General features: G+C 34.7%; 1 long non-coding RNA gene across 1 annotated transcript; it reads left to right on the plus strand.

Moving 5' to 3' along the window:
• Nucleotides 1-1446: 1446 nt before the first annotated feature.
• Nucleotides 1447-2489, plus strand: LOC150035496 (uncharacterized). Its single transcript, XR_016530091.1, has 2 exons — nt 1447-1740; nt 2247-2489. It is a non-coding gene; the product is annotated as an uncharacterized LOC150035496 (long non-coding RNA).
• The last annotated feature ends 6210 nt before the right edge of the window (nt 2490-8699 follow it).

The following is an 8699-nucleotide window of genomic DNA, read 5'->3' on the forward strand; positions in this document are numbered from 1 at the left end:
TGGCTTTTGTCACGTAGGTTTGACATGTTAAACTTAAGAATGTTAAGCCTCGTTTGACGATCATTTCGTTTTTTGCTTCTAGTTTTTTAAAGTTAAGTCTATTTTCTTTCCATTTCTTACAGTTACAATGATGTGCATCTTTATTAAGTACCATGGTTAAATTTTTAGCCAAATTCCAAATATAAAAACAAGTTTTTAAAAACTATTTTTTTTAGTTTCCAAAACTGGGCTTGGTTTTTCAAATAATTTGTCAAAAGTAGATAACAAAGAAAGAAATTTAGAGGTGAAAAGAGTGTCTATAGACTTAATGTTCAAAAACAAAAAACAAGATCCCTAAATATGGAAATTTGTGTAAAATTAGTTTTGAGGTTTGAAAATTGAAAAATCAAATCCTTGAAATTTCATTAATTTAATTTCGTAACTTGATATCCTGAGATTATCAACAGATAAACATCAAAACCCCATAAAAAATATTCAGGTATTTTTCTCACTGGCGCACGAATACTAAATAACATGCCGAAATTTCTTAATAAAATTCCATTCGCAGTCGATATTGTTTCACTTAGACAAATTAACAATCTTCTCTTCAGGAAACATACCATCTTAGTAAACTCCAGGACTCCACTAATCTTACTATAACGGTTATTTTTTATATTTTTGGAAATCTCCAGGGCTCAATAATATATTAATAATAATAAAACCTATAAAACCACAAATTATTGAATAGGTAGCACTAGAAAATAGTTGTTGCGCATTTGTGTTTGTCCTGATGTATGAGGAAGCTACGTGGATCTATCTCTCTTAGACATAATAGACAATCACATACTTCCACATCAGCTTGATGTGAATTCAACTACTAAACTATTATTTGCCGACAAGAGTGTAGCTCAACTAACATAGTGTTCATATTATCAACCTTGTAGTTTGAGGTTCGATTCCCCCACTCCACACTTAAAGCTAGCTAATTCACAAGACAAGACAAAAAAAATTTTGGGCCCAAATTTATGTATAATATTAATTCAATGATTCAAGAAGGGATTGGAGTGGAAGATGACACGAAAAAAGTCTTATAGTTTGGAAGTTGGTATGGAGGACAAGAAAAATTTGTAAATTTTATGAAGAAAATACTGTCAAAATGCATTGCATTAAAATTCGTGATGTCCAACCTTGTAAAATGTGTACATCAAGATTTTCGCCTTCTAGAAGAGAGCTATTTGAGACAATTTGGAGCATTTCAACATTTTTAGTTTTGCATTTTGACTTATTAATCAGTATGTAATTAAGTTTCAAGTTCCTAGTTATTATTTTCTACAATTTGCATTTAATGTGTTTGAATGACTTTTGAGTTCTTGGAACTTTGCACCTTCTTTTGGCCTTTAAAATGGCTTGTTATACTCTTCAAAATTCATATTAATGATATTAAAATCCTTGTGTTTATTCAACCTCTTTGGTGTTATCCTTTTGCTTTCCAAATCTTGCTTTAGATTTGATGTTAAACCAATTCATTAGATTAGTCTTGATCAAGCTAATTATGGACTTGTCTTATATCTAAGAATGACCAAGTTCGATATAAGAGTTATTCATCCTTCCGACTAAGCTCTTAGTTCGAATCATTTGTTAAGTTAGTCTTTTTTGTGTGTGTTTGCAAGGATACTAGAAGGACCTCTAGCTTTGTATTATTCGAGCATTGTGGAATTTAGTATCAAAACATTTGACCAACGTCCTTTGCAAACTTAAGAGGTGAAATATCTTTACTTTATTTCAATTTGTTCTCATTTCATTATTTTTCCTTTCCAGAGCATTTGCTTTCATCATGTAATACAAGTTATATTACAAATTGTCTTGAAATTATCATCAAATTTTCTCTTGGATCATTCAAAAAAACAATAATAAAAAAGAAGAAAAAATAGTAACAAAAGAGAAGAAAACATCAACAATAGAAAAAACATTAGCAAAAGTGTTAAAAAAATCGAAGGCACATGAAAAGTTCTTGTCATTAGATTTTACTTTGATCAAATTTTGAGTTGTGGATCCTAAGGTTTAGTTAATCTAGTCTTAGCTTATGTTGATCATTTGATTCAGTTTTGTCAAACTTTTAATAAGATTGCACCAAAATTTAAGCCAACCTAGACATCTTTGATCTAGTACCAAAAGTCTACCCTTGAGTGATAAACATGAGTGTCCTTGAGTGAAATTTGTGAAAACTGTGGAAAGTTCCCCTTATTACTAACTTCAAAATGTCATAGGGTGAAGAAAGAGTACCACAAGTACAAGAAACTAACATGGCTATTCTTCAAACCGTTCAAGGCATGATGGAAATGACAAGGGAAGATAAGAAAATGAGGGCACAACAACAAAGAGAAGAACGAGTCTACCATGACAGCAACAAAGAGAAGAACAAGTCTTACATGAAGAAGAAGGTATGTTTGATTTAGATTAACAAGAATGAAAAGTTGGAGGAAGAGGAATAAATAATTTTATGAAACCTAGAAGAGGAGAAAGAATTCATGAAGATAGAGACAACGAAGTTAACCTTAAAATCCACCTTTAGTGGAATAGGGAATGCAGAGGCATATTTAGAATGAAAAGGAAGATAGAACTTGTGTTTGATTACAACACATATAGTGAGAATAAGAAGATGAGAGTTGTTATTGCGAATTCACCAAGCATGCTAAAAATTGGTATCAACATCTCAAATCCGAGAGAAGAAGGAAAGAAGAAGATCCAATAGAGACTTGAGAATAACTTAAATAAGCCATGAGAAAGAGGTATGTTCTAACACATTATAAAAGAGATCTAAAAACTAAATTGCAAACTTTGAGGCTGAGAATAAAAAATGTGGCTTAATATTATCAAGAAGACTTTAATGGAAAGAGCAAAAACTCGAGAAGAAGATACTATATCTAGATTTCTTGGAGGTTTGAATCGAGAAATTGCTCATTCTGTTGATAGAAATCCACAACCTTACTTGGAAGAGATGTATCATTATGTAATCAAAATTGAAGATCAATTGAGAGAAGAAAATGAACATTCCAAAAGATATACTTCTAAAGCTCGTACCTTTTCAAATTATAATGCTTGGAACAAAGATCAATCTGTGAATAAGAATGATGAAAAGGGAAGCTTTGATAAGATTTTATTTAATTGAAATTTGAAAATTATTTGGTAGGAGATCGTGAATGTTAAAGAGGCCCACTAATGTTTAGCACAAAATTCTTTTACTATTATTGGTGTTACGACAAGCCCATATCCCACTTAGTTGTTTTAGGTTTTATTCACCTTTGTTATTCAAAGAAAGATTGAGGGCAACTTTTTCCACAGGATTATTGTTTAGATTTTTAGGAGTTTTGTCACCTCGTACTCTATAAACTCAGCACTATTCTTGTATTAAGTATTATAGAAATCTTCAATAAAAAAAATGCAATACAGTGCATAAAGGTTTTCTCTTATTCTTCCATTCTTTGTTGTTACTGAAATCGTATCAAAGCTATAAGGTTTGCGATCAACTTCTTTTCCGTTTTTTTCCCTTCTTGTTTGATGGAGTTGATCAATAGGAGTTCAATAATATTTACGAACCCCTAAAAACCAAAAGGAAATTTATAATACCGAATCTATTCCTATTACTAAAAAAACGTAGGACTAGTAGTAAATCCGGATCGATCTGTAGGGAGGCACGATATTCGTTTCGTTAGGTTAATTTAATAGTTATAGCAGTAAACGTAGGGGTTTGGTGTGGATAAGAATAAGTGTGCAAGAAAAGTAAAGATAAATCGAGTAGATATAATTGAGGATCACAGATACTATCCTTGGGAGTAAATTGGGTTCCTATGCAATTTCCTATCATTAGGCTATTTTGATTTAACTCATATTCGATCATGCTTCGTAGAACAACATGCTTGGCTTGACCTAACTAGTCTCTACAATGGCGGACAACTAACTAAGAGCGAACCATGCAAGCGATCTAAGTAATAATTAAAACTCCAACGAACTCTAATTAATCTAAAAGCAATCAATCCTACAGAATCTTTAGTAGTCATGAAGAATTGTTTACTATTTGCATTAAACCCTAGGTTTCTATTGTGTGGTTGATTAATCGAAAAGCCCAACCTAATCAACAAAGTTTCTTTGAACCTAATTAAATCACACACTCTAAGATTTGAGATTAAACTACAAAAACTAGTGTACAAGATTCAATTATTGCCACTTATCGACCTAAGCTAGATGAAGAATGAAGACATCGCGCTAGCCTAAGATCTTTAGCATACAACATACATTCAAGGTAAAGAGCGTCAATTCAACCAAGAACATACATTAAGAGATTAAAAAGATTCAAAGATGCATAAATCAGAGCATGAAATTAATAGAAAATAGTACTCAAGACTTCTCCATAAACAAAGAAAGAAGAGGGAAAGAGCTCCAATCCATGATTACAACCCAAAAAACCCTAAGCTAATTCTAAGCTAAAATTCTAAACAGTCCCATCCAATCAATCACGCCATTAAATCCTTAGCGGTCAAGAAGAATCAATTAACCTTCGCATTAAGCCTTAGGTTTCTATTGTGTGGTTAATTAGTCAGAAAGCCCAACCTAATTAACCAAGTTTTTTTGAACCTAATTAAATCATGCACTCTAAGATTTGAGATTAGACTACAAAACCTAGCATACAAGATTCAATTATTGCCACTTATCGCCCTAAGCTAGATGAAGAATGAAGACAATGGGCAAGCCTAAGATCCTTAGCATACAACATACATTCAAGGTAAAGAGCGACAATCCAACCAAGAACATACATCAAGAGATTAAAAAGATTCAAAGATGCATAAATTAGAGCATGAAATTAATATAGAATAGTCGTAAAGTATTTACATAGGTTTACTCCCAAGAACAAGAATAGTTACCTTAACTTCTCCATAGACAAAGAAAGAAGAGGGGAGAATTTCAATCCATGATTACAATAAAAAAAAACCCTAAGCTAATCGCAAGCTAAAATGCTAAAAAGATAAAGGAAGAAGAAGGAATTTTAGTCTCTCCTCAGCCTCCATCCAAGTTAGCATCCTATACCCTGAAGAAAATTAGAAGGCGGAGACGAGCAAAGAGAAGAAGACGTCGAGAGGACATTCTTGGACAGCTCGAAAGATTGCCGGGAAGCGCTAAAGAAGGAGAGAGGGCCGATACTTGCGAAAGCAAGGATATTCTTCTGGATAGAGTAGAGTAAAAAGACGATGTAAAAGCCACGGGAAGCAAGACATTGCTACCGACCTTCTTATCCCTACTTTCAATTGTTGTTTTGTATTCTGACTTTATTTATAAAATGGAATCCTCATCTCAACATCTGTTCAATCTCTTCACATTTCGCATGAGTAGCTAAATTTTCGAATGGGTTGAGAAGTACTTAGCTAGTATGACCTAAGATCTTCACTTTATGCGATCATCTTGTCTTATGTATGTGTCGTTTACCCTTTAGAGATACTTGAGAGAGTAGTCTAAAGAAATAACCTAGACTTGAGAGAGTCAAGTTAGAATCTAGGCTTGAGAGAGTCAGATTAGAACCCATAAGCAAGAGATTGAAACTTAGACATAAGTTCTGTTTGCTATTATGCATCGCATATACCCTAGAAATAGGATATGATAGTATGCGGTCACTTTCTGTATGTATGTATCATTCATCATCGCATAGATAAGAATAGTGGCTTAGATATAAGTCCTATCGACATCATCGTATACATCGCATACGTCCTAGAAATAAGAACTATGGCATTTTCATTGAGAGATGACATGTTGTTGTGTGTGTAGCATGATCGCATAACGTGAACGCAACCTTAGGAAGTGTTAGCTAAATCCCTTCTCAACTCGTTCATCGCATACTCATTGTATTCTCAATTTCATCAACTCTTTACTCAAATCCGTTGCATAGGATTTATACTTAAACAACACACCAACCAACTTATTTGTTTTTGTCACTGCAAAGTAATCAAAATTTCCGTCGCATAGTAACTCAGTAGTCCCTGTATTCGACCCTTGACTTACCAGGAAACCTAGTAAGATTTATACTTGAGTTTTACTAGGAAAACTTGCATGTGCAACGCATAATTCATCACCGCAATCTCATACCATTATTTCATCACATTTACAACGCATTAATAAACTATAGTTTTAATATTTCATCTCATGAAACATATAAACCATAGTTCTTTTCTATTTCATGGTACTTAATGTAAATTTCATTTACATTAATCCTCCACTTGATGTATCTCATACATCACACCAATCATATCATATATAATCGAATTACCTCTTGTCAATTTGAACATTTCAAATCAACACTAAGAACTGATTCTCAACTTGAATCCATTAAGCTACCAAGGGGACCTTATGGACATGTAGCTCCAAGCTCCAACAGTACGTGAATAACTGACTAAACTCTTTAGTCACGGGATCCACCATCCGTTAACTGTCAAACACTCCACTAAAGACCGACAACTGAACTCTCCTTACTACAGATATATTATGTGTCCATATCAACTAATCAACAGTGCGATAACCCTTCACAGATCGCTCGTAAGTACAATTGGGCTAATAACCGTTATGCCCCTGTAGTTACATCTAACTCCTTAAGTATCACTGGTCCCTCTAATGAACATAAGTCATAATCCTATTGTTGTGCAGATTTTGATGCATATATAAATTTGTTGACTGGTGGAGATGATATGCGATGCATGCAATGCGACACTACTACTTATTATACTATATTTATGAGGATTAGGAAGTACGCTCGGCTCTATCACAAGTTTCCCCATCGCAAGTTTCTCGGTATGATCCGAGGTCAACACGGGGAAATACGGTACCGGTTTGATGCGGTGTTTTCATGATGTTATGCGACCAATTTTTCAATTCTTTAAATTGTGTGATATAAAAAAGCAATAGAATGACAGGAAAGTAAAATAAAACAGTAAAAATACAGTAAACCTAAACTAGATGTATTTGATACAAACACAGTGTAAAATATGCTAAAAGTTGGGCTAGCTATGAAGTCTGTGCAAGGACATGGATTGTGGTGGGAAAAGAAAAGAAAGACAAATATACAAATCATCGCAAGTTCTTAATGAAAGTAAAGAGACAAATACTGCTCCGTTCTTCTCATGGCGTACACCTCTCAGTGATCGGTCGTGTTTCCCACATGTGAGTTAAACGTAATGAACGCAAGGGTGCTTCCATGTCTGGAAGTACTTCTCGCTTTAATTAATGCACTCTCCTAACATTCTCTCAATAGATCAGAATGACATCTTCACTTCTGCTCTCACAGGTGAAGATGTTGTCCAGCATGCTTTAGCTAAACGTATTACATAACTTTAATTTAAATTAAGTTCTAGGATGTTTATAGCACTCATCGGAGGACTAAGAAAACATTATAAAGACAGTATATAATGGGTGAACGATGGAAGACAGAATATGGTATGTGATAATAATCAAAACAACTAATATTTCTATTAACCATTTGATACATGATGAATGAACAAATAGATGAGAAAGACATGAAATACAAAGAAAAGGGTAGAGTAGAGACGATCAGTGCCAATGTCTTGGTCACTGATCGGTGGAAATCTTCTTGCAGCTTGTGGTTGGAAGGATGATAGGAAGAGCTTCCCTCTCAGGCTGGCTCTTCGATAGCAAAATCCTTGAACAGAGCTTCGCTCGGGGATGTTGGTTGGCAGGATCTGAGATTACACCTTTTGACCTTATCTCTTCTTCTTCCCGGATCTAACTTTGAAGCACTCAGCTAAGCTCTCTTCTCTTTTCAATCTTGCAGCACTTTGCCCAGCACCAAATAGCATATGACTAGAGAAAACCCATTTCAATGGAATCCCCTGTCACTGAAATTCCCTTTCACTAGAATTTACCCAATCCTTTCACTGAATTCCATGGGGGTATTTATAGGTGAACATCTTTGACTCCGGCCAAGTGGTCCCCACATTTGTTATGGAAATTCTGAAGATGGAGGGATTTTATTCCTTCTGTTATGCAATTAGACCGTCAATTATGCACAACCGTTAACTGTACACGCGTCTGAATCTCCCACTCTTGCGTTGCTCATTTGCATCAATTGATCATAGGTTCGCATGCGACGTTAATTTTCATAACCACATGCGGTTGTCATGTGGATCAAGATCGACTATCGCATTGCGCCATTTCTTCAGTGGTTATCTGCGCGATGACGTTCGATGGGCGCAATGATGATAGAGATGTGTTGATGAAGTTCTCTTGAGCCTTGGACGCAAGTGGTGACTTCGGTTTTCCTGCAAAACAGAGTCAATTTTCGCCATATTCTCCCTCTTTTGGCATTAGTGGGATTTATTGCAAGCATTCGAAATTATTAACAAACTAAGTTAATTTTCATACAATTAGCGCATAATCCTTCACTTTTGGCCGCAATATCTAGATAAGGTGGCACAAATAACTTGTATTTCTATAGGTTATCACCTATTGTGACTGAGTCCTCTCTTCCAAAGAGAAGTTGTGGCCACTATGTTCAAGACCCGGAATAAGCCCTTAAGGGAGCAATCTATCTACTTACCCCTGCTTTGGGGAAGGAGTGAATTTCATCTTATGTAACTGAGTTCCCAGCTCTCAAATCAGACAAATCCTTAAAAAGGTAGGCCTATTGAGTTGCCAATCTAGCCAGTCTCACCCATACTAATCAA

Source organism: Benincasa hispida, chromosome 6 (assembly GCF_027475165.1).
Source record: "Benincasa hispida cultivar pf3 chromosome 6, pf3_genome.v1.1, whole genome shotgun sequence".
Classification (NCBI taxonomy): domain Eukaryota; kingdom Viridiplantae; phylum Streptophyta; class Magnoliopsida; order Cucurbitales; family Cucurbitaceae; genus Benincasa; species Benincasa hispida.